Raw genomic sequence first — 18,233 nt, forward strand, 5'->3', positions numbered from 1 at the left:
TACGTTACTGGATTTATTTGGTTCAGAATCTCAAAAGGTCCGATGAACTGCGGGCCCAACTTGTTTGATGGTATCTTGAGACGGACATATTTGGAGGAAAGAAAGACCTTGTCTCATGGACGAAATAGAGGCGGATCTAGACATCTTATCAGCATGCTTCTTCATCTGCTTGGAGGACTGAAGAAACGCAGATCTAGTGTCTTACCAAATCACCGAAAAGTCACTGATGAGAGACTCCGCGGCAGGATTGTCCACTGACGAAGAGACAGGAAACGGAATTCGGGGGTGTTGATCGTAAACCACAAAAAACGGAGACTTAGCAGAGGACTCACTCACATGGTTGTTATAAGAAAACTTGGCCCAAGGCAGAAGTTCTACCCAATCGCTATGGTGAGCGTTGACAAAGTGCTGAAGAAAACTGGGATCTGATTAATACATTCCACCTGACCATTGGACTGAGAATGATAGGCCGAAGAAAAGTCCAAAGTGACATCCAGCAGCTTGCACGTGGCTCTCCAGAAGCAAGAAGTGAACTGAACTCCTCTGTCCGAGACAATGTGGAGGGGTAAGCCGTGGAGACGAAAGATGTGACGGATGAAGTCCTTAGCCAGCACAGGTACGGACGGAAGACCAGGCAAAGGAATGAAGTGAGCCATCTTGGAGAAGCGGTCAGCGACCACCCATATGACGGTAGAACCGGCAGATACCGGAAAATCAGTGATGAAGTCCATAGCAATGTGTTGCCAAGGAGTAGAAGGCACAGGGAGAGGAAGAAGACGACCAGCTGGGAGGTGCCTAGGTATCTTGTTACGGGCACAGGAGGAACAAGCCACGACAAAATCCGCAACATCCTTGCGCAGGGTGGGCCACCAATAATGTCAGGCAAGGAGCAGAAGCGTCTTCCTCTGGCCGGCATGACCAGCCAGTTTGGACGAATGACCCCAGAGTAAGACTCTCTTCCGATCCTGAGCCGCTACAAAGGTCTTACCAGGAGGTAGATGAGACAGGTCAAGCGAAGCAACAGTCATTATTCTGGAGGGGTCAATGATGTGTAGGAGCTCCTCCTCTTGGTCGGTAGACAGGAAAGAGCGGGACAGAGCATCAGCTTTAATATTCTTGTCTGTCGGGCGGTAATGGAGAGTAAAGCTGAAACGAGCAAAGAACAAAGACCATCTGGCCTGACGCGGATTTAGTCTTTGGGAGGTCTGCAAGTAAGCGAGGTTTTTATGGTCAGTGTAGATAACCACCGAGTGCAGAGCCCCCTCAAGCAAGTAGCACCACTCCTCCAGCGCTAATTTTATGGCCAGCAGTTCTCGATCCCCTATGGAGTAATTGCGCTCGGACAGAGAAAAGAGTTTGGAGAAGAAGCCGCAGGTCACCATTCGCCCGGACGAGGATTTCTGGGTGAGCACTGCTCCAGCCCTGGAGGAAGAGGCATCAACCTCCAGGAAGAACTGTTTATTGCAATCTGGACGATGTAGCACTGGAGCGGAGGAGAAGGCTTGTTTAAGAGAGACAAAGGCACTTTCCGCCTCGGAAGTATTCCCTGGGATTTGCTCCTTTACAGGTGAGAGCAGAGATGGGGGCAGTCCGAGAGGAGAAATGAGGAATGAAGAGGCGGTAATAGTTAGCGAATCCCAGAAACCGCTGAATAGCCTTCAACCCCTCAGGTCGGGGCCACTTTAAGATGGCAGACGCCTTCTAGGGATCCATCCACAGTCCAGTCTCAGAGATGATATTCCCCAAAAATGGTAGGGAGGTGTGCTCAAAGAGGCATTTCTCGTACTTTGCATACAGGAAATTCTTCCGGAGCCTCAGCAGTACCTGAAGAACATCCCTCCGATGAGAGGGAAGATCAGGGAAGAACACCAAGATATCGTCCAGGTACACCACCATGCAGGAATACAGGAGATCTCGGAAGATGTCGTTCACAAACTCCTGGAAGACGGCTGGAGCATTACAGAGACTGAAAAGCATCACGCGGTACTCGTAGTGACCATCCCCAGTGTTGAATGCCGTCTTCCACTCGTCTCCCGGACCAGATTGTGCGCCCCACGAAGATCGAGCTTAGTGAAGATCTTCGCGCCTATTAGGTCAAACAGCTCCGAGATGAGAGGCAGGGGGTACTTATTTTTGATGGTAATCTGGTTTAGGCCCCTATAGTCGATACATGGACGAAGAGAGCCGTCTTTCTTTTTGACGAAGAAGAATCCTGCTCCAGCCGGAGAGGTGGATTTCTGGATAAATCCCCTAGCAAGATTCTCTTCTATGTACTCAGACATAGCACGGGTCTCGGCCAGCAACAAGGGGTAGATTCACCCTCTATGAGGTGAAGCACCAGGTATTAGGTCGATGGGGCAATCATACGGCCTATGAGATGGTAGTGTCTCTGCCTCCTTTTTATCAAAGACGTCCGCATATGACCAGTAGGGTGCAGTCAGGTAGGTTAGCTGGAATAGACGGAGGTTGAGCAGGACGAACTGGAACCAGACAGGACTTATGACATTCCTGACCCCAACGGAGCACCTCACCTGAGCTCCAATTCAGGAAGGGCTCATGTCTCTGTAACCAAGGCAGGCCATGCAAGAGGGTATGAGAGAGACCGGACAGCACGTAGAAGGAGATCCTCTCCAAATGTAGCATTCCCACCTGGAGTTACAGGCTCAGTGACAAACAAGATGGTCTCAGAAGCTTTCCATCCACAGAGGAAACCGCTAAAGGATCAGCCAGACATATGGTAGGAATCTGATATTGCTCCACAACAGCCTGTTGAATGAGGTTCCCAGCGGCTCCAGAATCCAGATAGGCAGTCTCGAAGAAGCGGGTCTTATCACTGGTAACCGAAACGGACAGAGTCAAGGGCGGAGAGAAAGAACTTTTGCCTAGGACGACCTCTCCGAGCAGTCCTAGACTCTGGAGTTTCCTGGTCTCAGCGGACAGGAGCGGATTAGATGCTCTATACTGCCACAGTAGAAGCAACTCCCCTCAGCGGGGCGGGCCTTCTGGTGAGACTTAACCATCTTAACTTGGTCTATTTGCATAGACTCTGGAGAAGACACCGGAGGGTATGCTGGTTGCTAGACTGGTCTTTGGAAGGTAGGTGCGAGGCGCAGGGATCTTCTCTCATGGGTCGCCTCCTTAGAACGCTCCATGTCGATCTGTGTAGTTAATGACACCAGGTCGTCCAGAGAGGGAGGTATGTCACGACCGGCTAGCTCATCCTTGATCCGTCCGGAAAGGCCATCCCAAAAGTTGGACACCAGAGCCTCATTGTTCCAGCCAAGTTCATATGCGAGGGTGCGGAAACGCACGGCATACTGTCCCACAGAGACTCCCTTGGCGGAGTTGGAGAAGAGAAGAGGCAGTCGAATATTTTCGTCCGGGCTCATCGAACACCTTCTGGAAAGCCGCGAGGAAGGCCTGGAGGTCGGACACCAGAGGATCCCCTCTCTCCCACAGAGGGTTAAGCCACGCCAACGCCTTTCCTGTGAGATGAGACATGATGAATGCCACCTTGGCCCGGTTGGAGGTGAACTGGTGTGCCAGGAGCTCAAAGTGCAGCGTGCACTGATTAATGAAGCCCCGACATAGGGCAGGGTCACCACCAAAACGTGGAGGAGCAGATAGCCAGGGTCCAAAGCTGGATGCCACAGCGCCACTGGTTGAATTGCCGCCGGATTGGGTACCGCTTGGTTAGAGGCGGACACAGTCTGGGTGGACAGCACATCCAAATGGGAGTTGATTGTCTGCAGATAGGACAGGATAGTATCCTGTTGGGATCTCTGGCGAGAGACTTCTTGGTACAGGTCTGAGAGCGAAGGAGCCTGGGAGCCACCGGATTCCATGGCCTGTGCAAACTGTTACGGATCCGGGTGGTGGAACCTCTGTGCTATGATACAAGGAGGGACCAGAGGGGCATAACTAAGTGCCGACCCTGGCCACACGGCGGCTTAGTCGACTCGGTGAACCAAGGAGAGACCGGGAAGGTGAACCAGGTGCCACTCTGGGGACCGATCTTGTGTGAGAGCAGGCAACTCCCACGGGACTGATGGCCGAAGCCGAACGGCACAGCAGATGAGCACAGCTGGCAGACAGGCTGGTGATGCGGGTAGACAAGCAGGTGGGCACAGCAGGTAGACAAGCAGGTGGGCATGGCAGGTAGACAGGCAAGTGGGCACAGCTGATAGGCAGGCGGGCATGGCTGATAGACCGGAAGGTGGACACGGCTGACAGGCAGGCGGGAACAGCTGATAGGCAGGAGGGCACTGGAACCTGAGGGTTGGAGTGTTAGCACACAAACAACAACCTTGCACAGGCGCCTCCATTTTGGAGGAGATGCCTTATATAAGGGCAGTCCTCCGCGCCCTAAGTACAGTGCTCGGGGAACTGCGCCTGGTGCGCGCACACCGGGCAGATGCAGCAGGGGAGCCGGAGGATGACGGACCGGGACCGCAGCGGTGAGGGGATCGGCGTCTCTGCCTGGCAGGAGCAGAGACGCCGACTCTACAAATATGTACTCTTTTTTTTAAAAGGATTTAGCATTCCTATGAATTACTAACCTAATATTTAGATTTATAACCATAGTTATTTAGAACTGCTTCACATCTATGTTGCATAGTCAACCAACTTCTGCCACCTGTCAACCGTTATTCCAGTCCAGGATGCTTTGACTACATCTCACAATTCTTTGGCATTTGTTGGCTTTGCCTCATAAACTGCATTTTTGATGTCACCCCACAAGTGTTCTATCGGATTAAGGACCAGGGATTGGGCTGACCACTCCATAGCCTCAATTTTGTTGGACTAGAACCAAGGATTTGCTCATTTACTGGTGTGTTTAGGGTCGTTTTCTTGTTGAAACACCCATTTCAAGGGCATATCCTCTTCAGCCTAAGGCAACCTGACCTCTTCAAGTATTTGAATATATATGCAAACTGGTCCATGATCCCTGGTATGTAGTATATAGGTCTGGCACCATAGTAAGAGAAACATGCCCATATCATGATGCTTGCACCACCATGCTTCAGTGTCTTCAGAGTGTACTGTAGCTTGAATGCAGAGTTTGGGGGTCATCTGGCAAACTTTCTGCGGCTCTTGGACCCAAAAAGAACAATCTTACTTTCATCGGTCCACAAAATGTTTCTCCATTTTTCTTTAGGCCAGATGATGTGTTCTTTGGCAAATTGTATCCGCCTCAGTACGTCTTTTTTTAACAGTGGGACTTAGCGGGGACTTCTTGCTAAGAAATTAGCTTCACACAGGCATCTTCTGACTGTCACAGTACTCACAGGTAACTTGAGAGTGTCTTTGATCATCCTTGAGCTGATCATTGACTGAACCTTTGTCATGCTTTCTATTCTTCGATCCATTCGAATTGTAGTCTTCAGTTTTCTTCCACGTCTCTCTGGTTTTGCTTTCCATTTTAAAGCGTTGGAGATTATTTTAGCTGAACAGCCTAACATTTTCTGCACCTCTTTATAAGTTTTACCCTCTCCAATCAACTTTTTAATCAAAGTACAACATGTTCTGGCTTCACTTTTAAATAAGAGCCACCGGATTCACACCTGTTTCTTCACAGAATGATTGACCTCACTAATTGAACTCCACACTGCTATTATTTTGAACACATCCCCTTTCAATTAATTAGTCAAATACACAGACTCAAAAACATGCAGATCATGAATGTTGAGTCTGTTGGTTTTTTTTAGAATCTACTGCACCAACTGGTAAATTGTTTGACACGTGGTAATATAATTCATACCAAAAACAGAGATTAATCTAGTTAGTCATATTGGAACACTACTGTAAATAATTTTCTTACCTTATGCGAAGCTGCAGTCTCCCCCTCAGATGTGGTTCGTCCAGGGAGTACAGGTTCTGGCGCAGCTACTGTCATCTGGACACCTCATTGTAGTCCAACGTAGGGCACCAGCTGTTTTGGGGGCAATCCAAGAGTATGCAATCCTTTTAATTGTCTGCTGACAAATTTGTCATCAAAAGATGTACTAGTTGGCAAGGACACCTGTTTCGGCAGAGCTTGGTATATCTGACATCTATCCAGTGGCTTTAAAAACTGTCCATTTCTAACTTAAAATTCTGCTTCTTGTGGAAAACGGGCAGTAAACTTTGGCCATACCATAGTCAAAATTGGGCTTTGCAAGGAAGCAGACTCAAAATGACTCCAGCAGTTCCTGTATTCCTGGTGAAGCCTCGGAAACTTAGAAAGATGATTAACAAAAACCACTGTGCAGCAATTCTCTAAACAGCTTCTCATAGCAATCACTGCCTACCAGACTGCACTGTCATCCACAATGTATCTGTACTCTGCACACCCATATATATTAATTCTTGATCGCAATTCAAGTCATATTGTTAAGTGGGGAAATGTGATTTGGATATTTGTGAAATGTTTTCGTTAGGCAGCTGTCTTTATATGTTTTGTTAGAATGGCACCAGACAGTTTACAGAATCATCTCCTTATCCACTGTATTCTCATCTTCCTTTTTTTTTCTTAGCCAGGACAGCTAATCAAAATAGGAGCATCAGATTCCAGCAAGTAAAAGACACTTTTCAGGGCTCCCATTCAGGGACTATGGAATACTGACCTGGCCCCTGAACCAGTGGTCTGCCAATTTATTAGCTCAACTCAACTCTTCAGCACAATAGTCACAAATTGTTGAGCTGTACAGTCATGGCCAAACATGTTTAGACTGACAAAATTTTTGATTTTACATTATTTCTGCATCAGTGTTTTTAATATTACTTAAATACATTCATAACAATTTCAGTTTTGTTACATTTTATTAAAGGGGCTGTCCACCACTATGTAAAATATGCCAAAGCGTTTTTATGATGAAAAGCAGCTTCTTTCTAATTGCCTCCCTCTGCCTTTTCTGCCTGTGAGCGGCGCTATCACTGGCCGCTCACAGGCATCACGTGACCCCTGGGTGCAGCCGGCTCTGACCTCCGCTGACGTCACGACAAGTCCAGGCTGCAGCCAGGGGTCTCTCTCTTCCGCGTTCCACGGTGGCTGCTGGGTTGTGGTCGGGGTTATCCCCGCACGTCATATCCACCATCCACCGAGCACTCTTCCTCTCCCCATTCATTGGGAAAGCGCGCGGTGGATGATGGTTGTGATGCGGTGGGGTAACCTCGCCCACAACCCAGCATCCACCACGGGGACCCGAGTGCTGAGTCACGCCTCAATAGACGGGACGTCAGCGGAGGGTCACGTACTGCCTGTGAGCAGCCAGTGATAGCGCCGCTCACAGGCAGAAAAGGCAGAGTGAAGTAATTATAAAGAAATTGCTTTTCATCATAAAAACGCTTTGGCATATTTTAAATAGTAGTGTACAACCCATTTAACAAATACATCAAGTTTATGTGATGACTCAATATTTACAGTGTTGACCCTTATTTTTCCAGAATTCTGCAATTTGCTCTCACGTATTCTGGGCCAAATACTGATGGATAACAACCTATTCTTGTCTAATCACTGTTTTGGAAAAACACAATTTCTGTGTTTTTGTCCACCCAGTTTCAGTGTTTTGTTTAATGAGCCACTTAGTTATAACTTTTGCCTTGTAACATCATCTCCATGTTATGTTCTGCTACCAGAGCTAAGGAAAGAGAGGAGATCTGTCCCTACGATAGAACTCAGCTTGATCCCTACGATGTAACAGGGAACCTGATCCTGCGATCAGACCTGCTAAAGTCCTCAGCTAGTCTGTACGGAGACCTATAGATGTGGGGGAGGAATCCCTACAAGTACTAGGGACTGGGAGCAAAATGGACACCTCCTAACAGAAATAGTAGCAGACAGACGAACAAACAAACAATATAGAACACAGAGGTCCGAAGACCAAGCAAACTAACAGAGTTAGATACTGAGCACTGGCTAGCTAAAGAGTAGTAATACAATGAAGTCCAGCAAAGCCAGAAGGGCGGAGCAAGACTAAATAGGCCAACAAGGTCATGTGACCAGCAATAGAAAAAACCTAAGAGCAAGGTTCTAACAGTACCCCCCCTTCTAAGAGGATCCTCCGGATCCCCTAGGACCAGGCTTATCAGGAAATCTCCTGTGAAACGCTCTGATAAGTCTGGACGCGGAAACATCCTCCGACCTCACCCACGAGATACTGCAAACTACCTCTATACCGTCTAGAATTAAGGATGCGAGAAATTTCATATTCCCCGTCCTCCACCACCGGAGGAACAGAGGCAGAGGCGTCACAATCCGACACAACAGCTTTTTTCAACAGAGAGACATGAAACACCGGATTAATTCTCCAGGAGGTAGGAACCTCCAACTTAACAGCAGATTGGTTGACAACCTGAAGCACCTTAAAGGGCCCTACAAACTTGGGACCCAATTTCTTAGAAGGAATCCTCAACCGCAGATTCCTAGAGGACAACCAAACCATGTCACCAACAGCGAACAAAACCTCCTGTCGTTTCCTATCAAAGTAGTCTTTAGATTTTCTGTTAGCCTCCTGAAGATTACCACGTACATCCGTCCAAACTCTCTCCAAATCGCCGGAAAAATTCTCCTCCTCAGGCACGGCAGATACCAACTTGGAGAACGACCCAAACGACGGATGTCTCCCAGAACAACAAAAAAAAGGCGAACAACCAGCAGAAGAAGATGTATGATTGTTCAGAGCAAATTCAGCAAGTGGCAGAAACTCAGACCACCCCTCTTGATTGTCTGCCACAAAACAACGCAAGAACTGCTCAACATCCTGGTTTTTCCTTTCTGTCTGGCCATTAGATTCAGGATGATATCCGGATGAGAACGACAAATGAACTCCCAACCTGTCACAAAAGGCGTGCCAAAAACGAGCCACGAACTGAGGTCCCCTATCAGAAACAATGTCAGTAGGAACGCCATGAAGTCTGACAATTTCCTTGACAAAGGCCTTAGTGAGAGTCTTAGCGCAGGGCAGTTTGACGAAGGGAACCAAGTGACACATCTTGCTAAAACGGTCCACGACCACCCAGATGACAGTAAAACCCTCAGAGGGGGGAAGGTCAGTTATAAAGTCCATAGCCAAATGTGTCCAAGGAGCACTAGGAACCTCCAGAGGGCAAAGTAACCCTGCAGCAGGAGTATGTGAGGACTTAGATCTAGCACATATAGTACATTGACGCACCCACTTAATGACTTCCTTCTGCCATCCAGGCCACCAAAAACTGCGACCCACCAGTCTCTTGGTCTCAGAGATTCCGGGATGACCTGCCAACCGAGATTCGTGACACTCAACAAACAAATCTCTCCTAAAGGTCCCAGGCACAAACAACCTCCCATGGGGAGTGTTAGATGGGGCATTCTCCTGTGCTTTAAGAATCTCATCTTCCAAAACGGAGTCCAAAGCAGCTATCACAACACCTTCTTGTAAAATGTTCTCCTCTTTCTCAGCACCGACTATGGGAGAAAAACTGCGAGACAAGGCATCCGCCTTAACATTCTTAGTACCTGGGATGTAAGTAACGGAAAAATTAAACCGCGAGAAAAACAGTGCCCACCTAGCCTGACGGGCATTCAGGCGCTTGGCAGCATCAAGATACAGTACAGACCAAAAGTTTGGACACACCTTGTCATTTAAAGATTTTTCTGTATTTTCATGACTATGAAAATTGTACATTCCCTCTGAAGGCATCAAAACTATGAATTAACCCATGTGGAATTATATAATTAACAAAAAAGTGTGAAACAACTGAAAATATGTCTTATATTCTAGGTTCTTCAAAGTAGCCACCTTTTGCTTTGATGACTGCTTTGCACACTCTTGGCATTCTCTTGATGAGCTTCAAGAGGTAGTCACCGGAAATGGTCTTCCAACAATCTTGAAGGAGTTCCCAGAGATGCTTAGCACTTGTTGGCCCTTTTGCCTTCACTCTGCGGTCCAGCTCACCCCAAACCATCTCGATTGGGTTCAGGTCTGGTGACTGTGGAGGCCAGGTCATCTGGCGTAGCACCCCATCACTCTCCCTCTTGGTCAAATAGCCCTTACACAGCCTGGAGGTGTGTTTGGGGTCATTGTCCTGTTGAAAAATAAATGATGGTCCAACTAAACGCAAACCGGATGGAATAGCATGCTGCTGCAAGATGCTGTGGTAGCCATGCTGGTTCAGTATGCCTTCAATTTTGAATAAATCCCCAACAGTGTCACCAGCAAAGCACCCCCACACCATCACACCTCCTCCTCCATGCTTCACAGTGGGAACCAGGCATGTAGAGTCCATTCGTTCACTTTTTCTGCGTCGCACAAAGACACGGTGGTTGGAACCAAAGATCTCAAATTTGGACTCATCAGACCAAAGCACAGATTTCCAGTGGTCTAATGTCCATTCCTTGTGTTCTTTAGCCCAAACAAGTCTTTTCTGCTTGTTGCCTGTCCTTAGCAGTGGTTTCCTAGCAGCTATTTTACCATGAAGGCCTGCTGCACAAAGTCTCCTCTTAACAGTTGTTGTAGAGATGTGTCTGCTGCTAGAACTCTGTGTGGCATTGACCTGGTCTCTTATCTGAGCTGCTGTTAACCTGCGATTTCTGAGGCTGATGACTCGGATAAACTTATCCTCAGAAGCAGAGGTGACTCTTGGTCTTCCTTTCCTGGGGCGGTCCTCATGTGAGCCAGTTTCTTTGTAGTGCTTGATGGTTTTTGCAACTGCACTTGGGGACACATTAAAAGTTTGCCCAATTTTTCGGACTGACTGACCTTCATTTCTTAAAGTAATGATGGCCACTCGTTTTTCTTTACTTAGCTGCTTTTTTCTTGCCATAATTCAGTAGGGCTATCAGCTGTGTATCCACCTGATTTCTGCACAACACAACTGATGGTCCCAACCCCATTTATAAGGCAAGAAATCCCACTTATTAAACCTGCCAGGGCACACCTGTGAAGTGAAAACCATTTCCAGTGACTACCTCTTAAAGTTCATCAAGAGAATGCCAAGAGTGTGCAAAGCAGTAATCAAAGCAAAAGGTGGCTACTTTGAAGAACCTAGAATATAAGACATATTTTCAGTTGTTTCACACTTTTTTGTTAAGTATATAATTCCACATGTGTTAATTCATAGTTTTGATGCCTTCAGTGTGAATGTACAATTTTCAAAGTAATGAAAATACAGAAAAATCTTTAAATGAGAAGGTGTGTCCAAACTTTTGGTCTGTACTGTATATCAGATTTTTATGATCCGTAAAAACCTGAACGGGAAATTCAGCACCTTCCAAGAGGTGGCGCCAGTGTTCAAATGCGAGTTTAATAGCCAATAATTCCCGATTACCAATATCGTAATTCAGTTCAGTCTCCGAAATTTTTTTTGAAAAAAAGGCACAGGGATGTACTCCATCCCCGTTATCCTGAGACAATACTGCGCCAACCCCCACAGAGGAAGCATCAACCTCAACCAAAAACGGCTTAGTCACATCAGGCTGCATAAGGATGGGAGCAGAGGTGAACCTCTCCTTGAGATACACAAAAGCTTCAATGGCCTCAGAAATCCACTGAACCGCATCAGCACCTTTCCTGGTGAGATCGGTCAGAGGTTTGACAATAATAGAAAAATTTTTAATGAATTTTCTATAATGATTGGCGAAACCCAAAAACCTCTGTATCGATTTCAAACCAATAGGCCTAGGCCATTCCTGCACAGCTTGAACTTTAACCGGGTCCATCTCAAAACCTTCACTGGAGATAATGTAGCCCAAAAAACTAATTCTCTGTACAGCGAACTCACATTTCTCCAGCTTAGCAAAAAGCGAATTGTCAATTAATAACTGTAATACTTCACGTACGCTCCGCCAATGAGACTCCAGATCCGGTGAATAAATCAAAATGTCATCCAAATACACAACCACATTTTTGCCGATCAAAGGTCTAAGGATGTCATTAATAAGATTCTGAAAAAATGCAGGAGCATTAGTAAGACCAAAAGGCATAACCAAATTCTCAAAATGACCCACAGGAGTGTTAAAAGCAGTCTTCCATTCGTCACCCTCCTTCATGCCCAACAGATTGTATGCCCCCCGAAGGTCAATTTTAGAGAACCACTTGGCCCCCACTAACTGGTTAAACAGATCAGGAATCAATGGCAGTGGGTAAGGATTGTGTACAGTAATTTTGTTAATCTCACGAAAATCCAGACAAGGACGTAAACCGCCGTCCTTTTTTTTTACAAAAAAAAATCCAACCGCCACAGGAGACTTAGAGGGCCTAATGTGACCGGCGGCCAAACTTGTCTGTATGTATTCCTCCAAAGCCTTTCTCTCAGGAATAGTAAGGTTAAATAAACGACTTTTAGGAAGAGTCGCTCCAGGGACAAATTCAATAGTACAATCATAGTCTCTATGGGGAGGCAAAACCTGCGATTCCTTCTCAGAAAAAACTCTCCAAAAATCCTGAATAGGAACAGGCAATTCCCCCCTATCCACAGCTGCAATACGCCCGTTACAACACTTGTCATAACATTTATGGCTCCAGGATTTAATTTCATTGGTAGACCAATCCAGTACAGGATTGTGCAATTTTAACCAGGGCAATCCCAACACCACCGGAGAAGGCAAGTTATTCAAAACTACCAAATCCAATTTCTCATGGTGAACACCATTAATAGTGAGGGGAAACTCACAGACCCTGAGAGTAACATTCTTCAAAGGGGAGCCATCCACAGAAACCAAGGCAATGGGGGATGAAAAAGGTTCGGGTTTTAAATTGAGTTTTTCCAAGAATCCCCCATCAATTACATTCAGAGTAGACCCACAATCGACAAACACCCGAAATTCCATTAATTTTTCCTGAGCAATAGTGGAAGCAGCTAAAAATACACCCTTGGAATTTAAACAGGCAATACGGGCATGACTGACCATTTTTTTTTCTTTCTTCATACGAAGCACACAGCTTTTAATGAAATGACCAGAATTTCCGCAATAGAAACACAAACCTTCAGAAAATCTGCGGTCCTTTTCTTGAGAGCGAGGTGCCATCGCTCCAATCTCCATCGGCTCTCCACTGTCAGTACACACATTCTCATGACCAGAAACTGACATAGCAGAGGATTTGCTCTCATTAACCCTTGCACGCAGTCTCCTATCCACCCGTATAGCTAATTGCATAGCCTGTTGCAAATCTTCAGGTGTGGGATAAGCAATTAGCAGGTCTTTAACCCTTTCACTAAGCCCAGCAAGAAACAGACTCTCCAGAGCAGAATCGTTCCACCCTATTTGAGTAGACCACCGACGGAAATGAGTACAATATTTTTCCACATTACCTGATCCCTGTCTCAAACGTCTCAACTCAGTCTCAGCAGATGAGACACGGTCAGGATCATCATATAATAGCCCCAAAGCAGAAAAAAAACTATCCACTGATCTAAAGCATGTATCACTAGGTTGCAAAGAAAAGGCCCACTCCTGAGGCTCTTTGCGCAAAAGTGACATTATGAACCCTACGCGCTGGGATTCATCCCCAGAGGACCTGGGTCTCAAACGAAAATACAATAAGCAAGCATTTTTAAATGAAAAAAATTCTTGGTGTTCACCAAAAAATAAATCAGGCAAACGTACCTTAGGCTCCAAGAAATGTGCTCCAGGACAGTTACTCACGTGCTGACGGAGCTCGGCCACCTCCAGAGAGAGTCCCTGCAGGCGTTGAGCCAAATCCTGAACCGACACCATGATGGAACAGAAAAATCTTTCCTTAGAGAATTTGCAGGCTGGACTTACTGTTATGTTCTGCTACCAGAGCTAAGGAAAGAGAGGAGATCTGTCCCTACGATAGAACTCAGCTTGATCCCTACGATGTAACAGGGAACCTGATCCTGCGATCAGACCTGCTAAAGTCCTCAGCTAGTCTGTACGGAGACCTATAGATGTGGGGGAGGAATCCCTACAAGTACTAGGGACTGGGAGCAAAATGGACACCTCCTAACAGAAATAGTAGCAGACAGACGAACAAACAAACAATATAGAACACAGAGGTCCGAAGACCAAGCAAACTAACAGAGTTAGATCTGAGCACTGGCTAGCTAAAGAGTAGTAATACAATGAAGTCCAGCAAAGCCAGAAGGGCGGAGCAAGACTAAATAGGCCAACAAGGTCATGTGACCAGCAATAGAAAAAACCTAAGAGCAAGGTTCTAACACTCCATCATGCTGGAAAAAGCATTGTTCATTACCAAATTGCTCTTGGATGGTTAGGAGAAGTTGCTCTTTATTCATGACTGTTCTTAGACAAATTGTGAATGATGCCACTCCAGGATGAAAAGCCCCCACACATGAATGGTCTCAGGAGTGTGAAGACACAGCATTTAATCTTAATTTTGCCAGACGCATATTTTTGGTAAGCTAGAAGACATAGCATATTATTCATGAGTCTGAACAATGACTCTTGAATTGATATTTGTGAATTGTTGAATGGCTGCTGTTTACCTCTTATATCAGCTCCTACAGTTTATTGTACTGCTATTGTTGGACAACAAACAACCTTCCCATGTTGTTTGCATTTGGTCCAGATTTTAGACACAGCTGACTGTGAACAATCAACATCTTTTGCAACATTGTGTGATGATTTACCTTCTTTTAAGAGTTTTATAATCCACTCCTTTGTTTCAATTGACATCTCTCGTGTTGGAGCCATAATTCATGTCAGTCCACTTGGTCCAACAGCTCTCCAAGGTGTGATCACTCCTTTTTAGATGCAGACTAACGAGCAGATCTAATTTGATGCAGGTGTTAGTTAGAAATGAAAATTTACAGGGTGATTCCATAATGGACTCCATAATTTTTTCCCTCTGCTTGGTCTGAAAAAAATTACCCTTACTGAGTACCACATTTTTAATCTTGATTTATTTTAGTGTTTCTTAAAGCCCTAAAGTTGCCATTTGAAATGACTTTAGTTTTGTGCCATGTCTGTGATCTGCTTTTTTTCAACAACATTAAACAACTGAATGAACATCGTCCGAGCCCGGTGATTCCATAATTTTTGCCATGGGTTATAGATCCTTGGACAAGGGTTAAACCGTGAAGGCCAAGAAACCTCCTGAGGTCTGCTAGATGGAGTGGCTAGCACGAAGCCTGTTTGTGAAAGCCCTATTAAGAGCTGCCAGGCTACGAAATTCAGACCCCAGGATTAGATAAACCTTTTGTGGATTCTTTTACCATGAGAATTAGGGAAAAAACAACATTGGATCGATTCATTAGGACTGGCATTTTGTACATAATGAAAGAAAAGCATCTTGCAACTGTCGTGCCATAAGCCGATAAACATTTCGGTCATAATTTACTCCACCCTTCTGGCATCAATAATGATGATGAATTTTTCGGCACACTTGGCAACTCCTACTTATCATAAAATTAATGGAGTTGGCTGGGACTGGTGTAAAAACCAGGGCTGTGGAGTCGGAGTCGGTGCTCATTTTGGTGGAGTCGGAGTCGCTATAAAATGGACCGACTCCGACTCCTAAAATATATAATAAATTGGGTGCAGTAGATCAATGCAGTTTGTGGGGAATATTTTTAAAAAAGACTCTCAAAAGACGCTTCATGTTTCTTAAAATGGATGCCTGCACACGTCACAGAGTGAACTATTTTGCCATCAACGTTCGATATTTTTGTGACAACAATGAAATTGTTACCAAGACACTGGCAGTAAAAGACACTAAAGCTCATCACACCAGCCAGTTTCTCCAGGCCTTAGTGGAAAAATTCTGCAAGATTACGAACTCAAAACAGAACAGGTTCTTGCTATTGTAACGGACAATGCTTCAAACATGATAAGTACAATTAAACTGATGAATGAGAGTAATGAACAACAGCTAGAAAAAAATTTAGGATTCAGTAGGTTTGAGATGGAAGGCCACAGTGCTGTTCATGTAACTGAGGAACAAACAGATATTACAACAGAAGAACAGCAAAATTATACTTTAGAAATAGATGATCTTGTTGAAGCTGCTTCAAAACACTTTCCTATTCATCACATGCGCTGTGTTGTGCACACGCTGCAGCTGGCAATAAGAGATAGTCTGCAAGAGGGACATGCTGGAAATCTGATTGGAAAAGTGAGGAAATTGGTTATTGAAAGCCAGAACCCCTAAAATTGATTCCATCTTGAAGAGACATGCTGGGAAAGGGGCAATTGTCGATCAAGCCACTCGGTGGGGCAGCACTTATTTAATGATTGAGCAATTGCTTGAACTAAAACCGTTTCTTATAGATATGGCGAACCCTCAGGTAACCCTAAATGAAGGTCAATGGACACAGGTGGCTGAATTGAAGGAATTGCTTAATCACCTATTTACCGTGACTAAAAAATTACAAGATGAGGATTTAACTCCTGGCATTTTCATAAGGGAGTGGAAGAACTTGCTATTTTGCCTGTCCCAAAGAGGATGCTTAATCGCAGATGGCATTTCTGCTTTAATGAAACGGAGAGAGACACAGCTATTGGAAAATAATTTTTTTCTGGCAGCTGTTTATGTGGACCCAAGTCATCGTATACTGCTTGATGATCAACAGCTTACTAAAGGAAAGGAAGCTCTGACTGAGGTAGCAGTTAGGACGAGTGTCCTACAGGAGGACTGCCAGGCGCAAGAGGACTTGGGTTCTTGTTAGAAAAATTAACACTTCCTTATCTTAGATAAGGGCACAGTGAAGATAAAAGGAAAATCAGTCTTTGAATTGTGTGGATAAAACAAAAGCTTATTTAATGTTCATTCAAAAAGGTGATTACAAAAAAATGGAAAGAAATAGTTCATAGCACACAACAAAAGAAGTATCAGGTTAAAAGAAAATAGGAACAATTATAAGTTCTTACGTATCCAGTCTTGGCAGTATGTGATGGTCCGTGGTGGAGACCTCAAGGTATGAGAATCTACCCACCATACTGATGCCTCTCCTTATATACCATCTAGCCTCATAGATATACATTGGAGACTATTTTTTACAGTTACACAACCCAATATGGCGTTTTGCTGATATGGCAGTAACTTATAATAGAGTATGTATTTTCGACTGTGTACAATTACTTCATGTTGGCATATTGTATTTTCGACTGTGTACAATTACTTCATGTTGGCATATTTCAAACATATGGCTAAGGACTTTTCATAATTAGTTATCTCTAAATAACCCATGTTGACAACGAGTCCTATAGATTTGATGTACAGAACAGGTGTGCCTGCCAAGGTTCTCAGAATAACCTCTGTCACTCTCTGAACCTACTAAGCATGAGATTAAGCTTCTGAGAGCTTATATGTAATATTTTATATCATAAGAGAATAATATTTTACAGTCTTGACAGTGCTACTGCTGCCATATCTTCATCCTCATCAGATGAGGAGTTTGACAAGTATTTGGATGACATGGAGCAGGCAAAGCATTGCAGCAAGGAAAAAGATTTCACTCCCTCTCCTATAGCAAGCAGATTGACCATATTTCAGCAAAATGTTTCACTTGCTCTCAAAGAAATAGAAAAATTCAACCGTTCATCAAAACTGACTGTGCATGAGGCAATTCCTTTATACCCGGAAATTGTTAGAGATGTTGCCCATGTGGTTACGGCTTTGCCTCCAACCCAAGTTAGTATAGAGAGGTTGTTCTCTAGGCTTAAAATTATTAGGTCAGATTTGAGGTCATCTATGAAGGAGGATCTGATGGAGGCGATACTATTTCTTAGAACAAATTCATAGACTGCACAAATGTTATTTAGTATGTTTTTGTTGAAAACTGTTTTTTGCCACTTACATACTTTTATTACATAGTGCTTATATATATATATATATATATATATATATATATATATATATATATATATACACACACAATATATAATCGATATTACATAGTGTATTAAATATTTACAATTTATTACAGTTTTTGTGCTCTAAAGTTGTATTATTCTATCTAAATATCTTGATTATTGTATCATAAAAATAATTAAATGTCTGATGTTCACATTGTACTACAATAAATTTTTCACTTAAATATAAGCAATATATGTCGGAGTCGTGGAGTTGGAGTTGGAGTCGGTGTAAGGCAAATTGAGGAGTCGGAGTCGCAAGTTTGGCTTACCGACTCCACAGCCCTAGTAAAAACACTGAAAGTTCCTGTATAAAGTTCTTGATGAATTAGACATATTGAGTTTTTTTGGTCTCTTTGTTTCATAAATTTTGTGCAAAAATGAAAAAAAAATCACGGCATGTCATTGGGCTGGGTAAGGGCTGGAAGCACCCAGGATG

Source organism: Phyllobates terribilis, unplaced genomic scaffold (assembly GCF_046119375.1).
Source record: "Phyllobates terribilis strain yellow unplaced genomic scaffold, ASM4611937v1 Scaffold_5__5_contigs__length_657084704, whole genome shotgun sequence".
Taxonomy (NCBI): Eukaryota; Metazoa; Chordata; class Amphibia; order Anura; family Dendrobatidae; genus Phyllobates; species Phyllobates terribilis.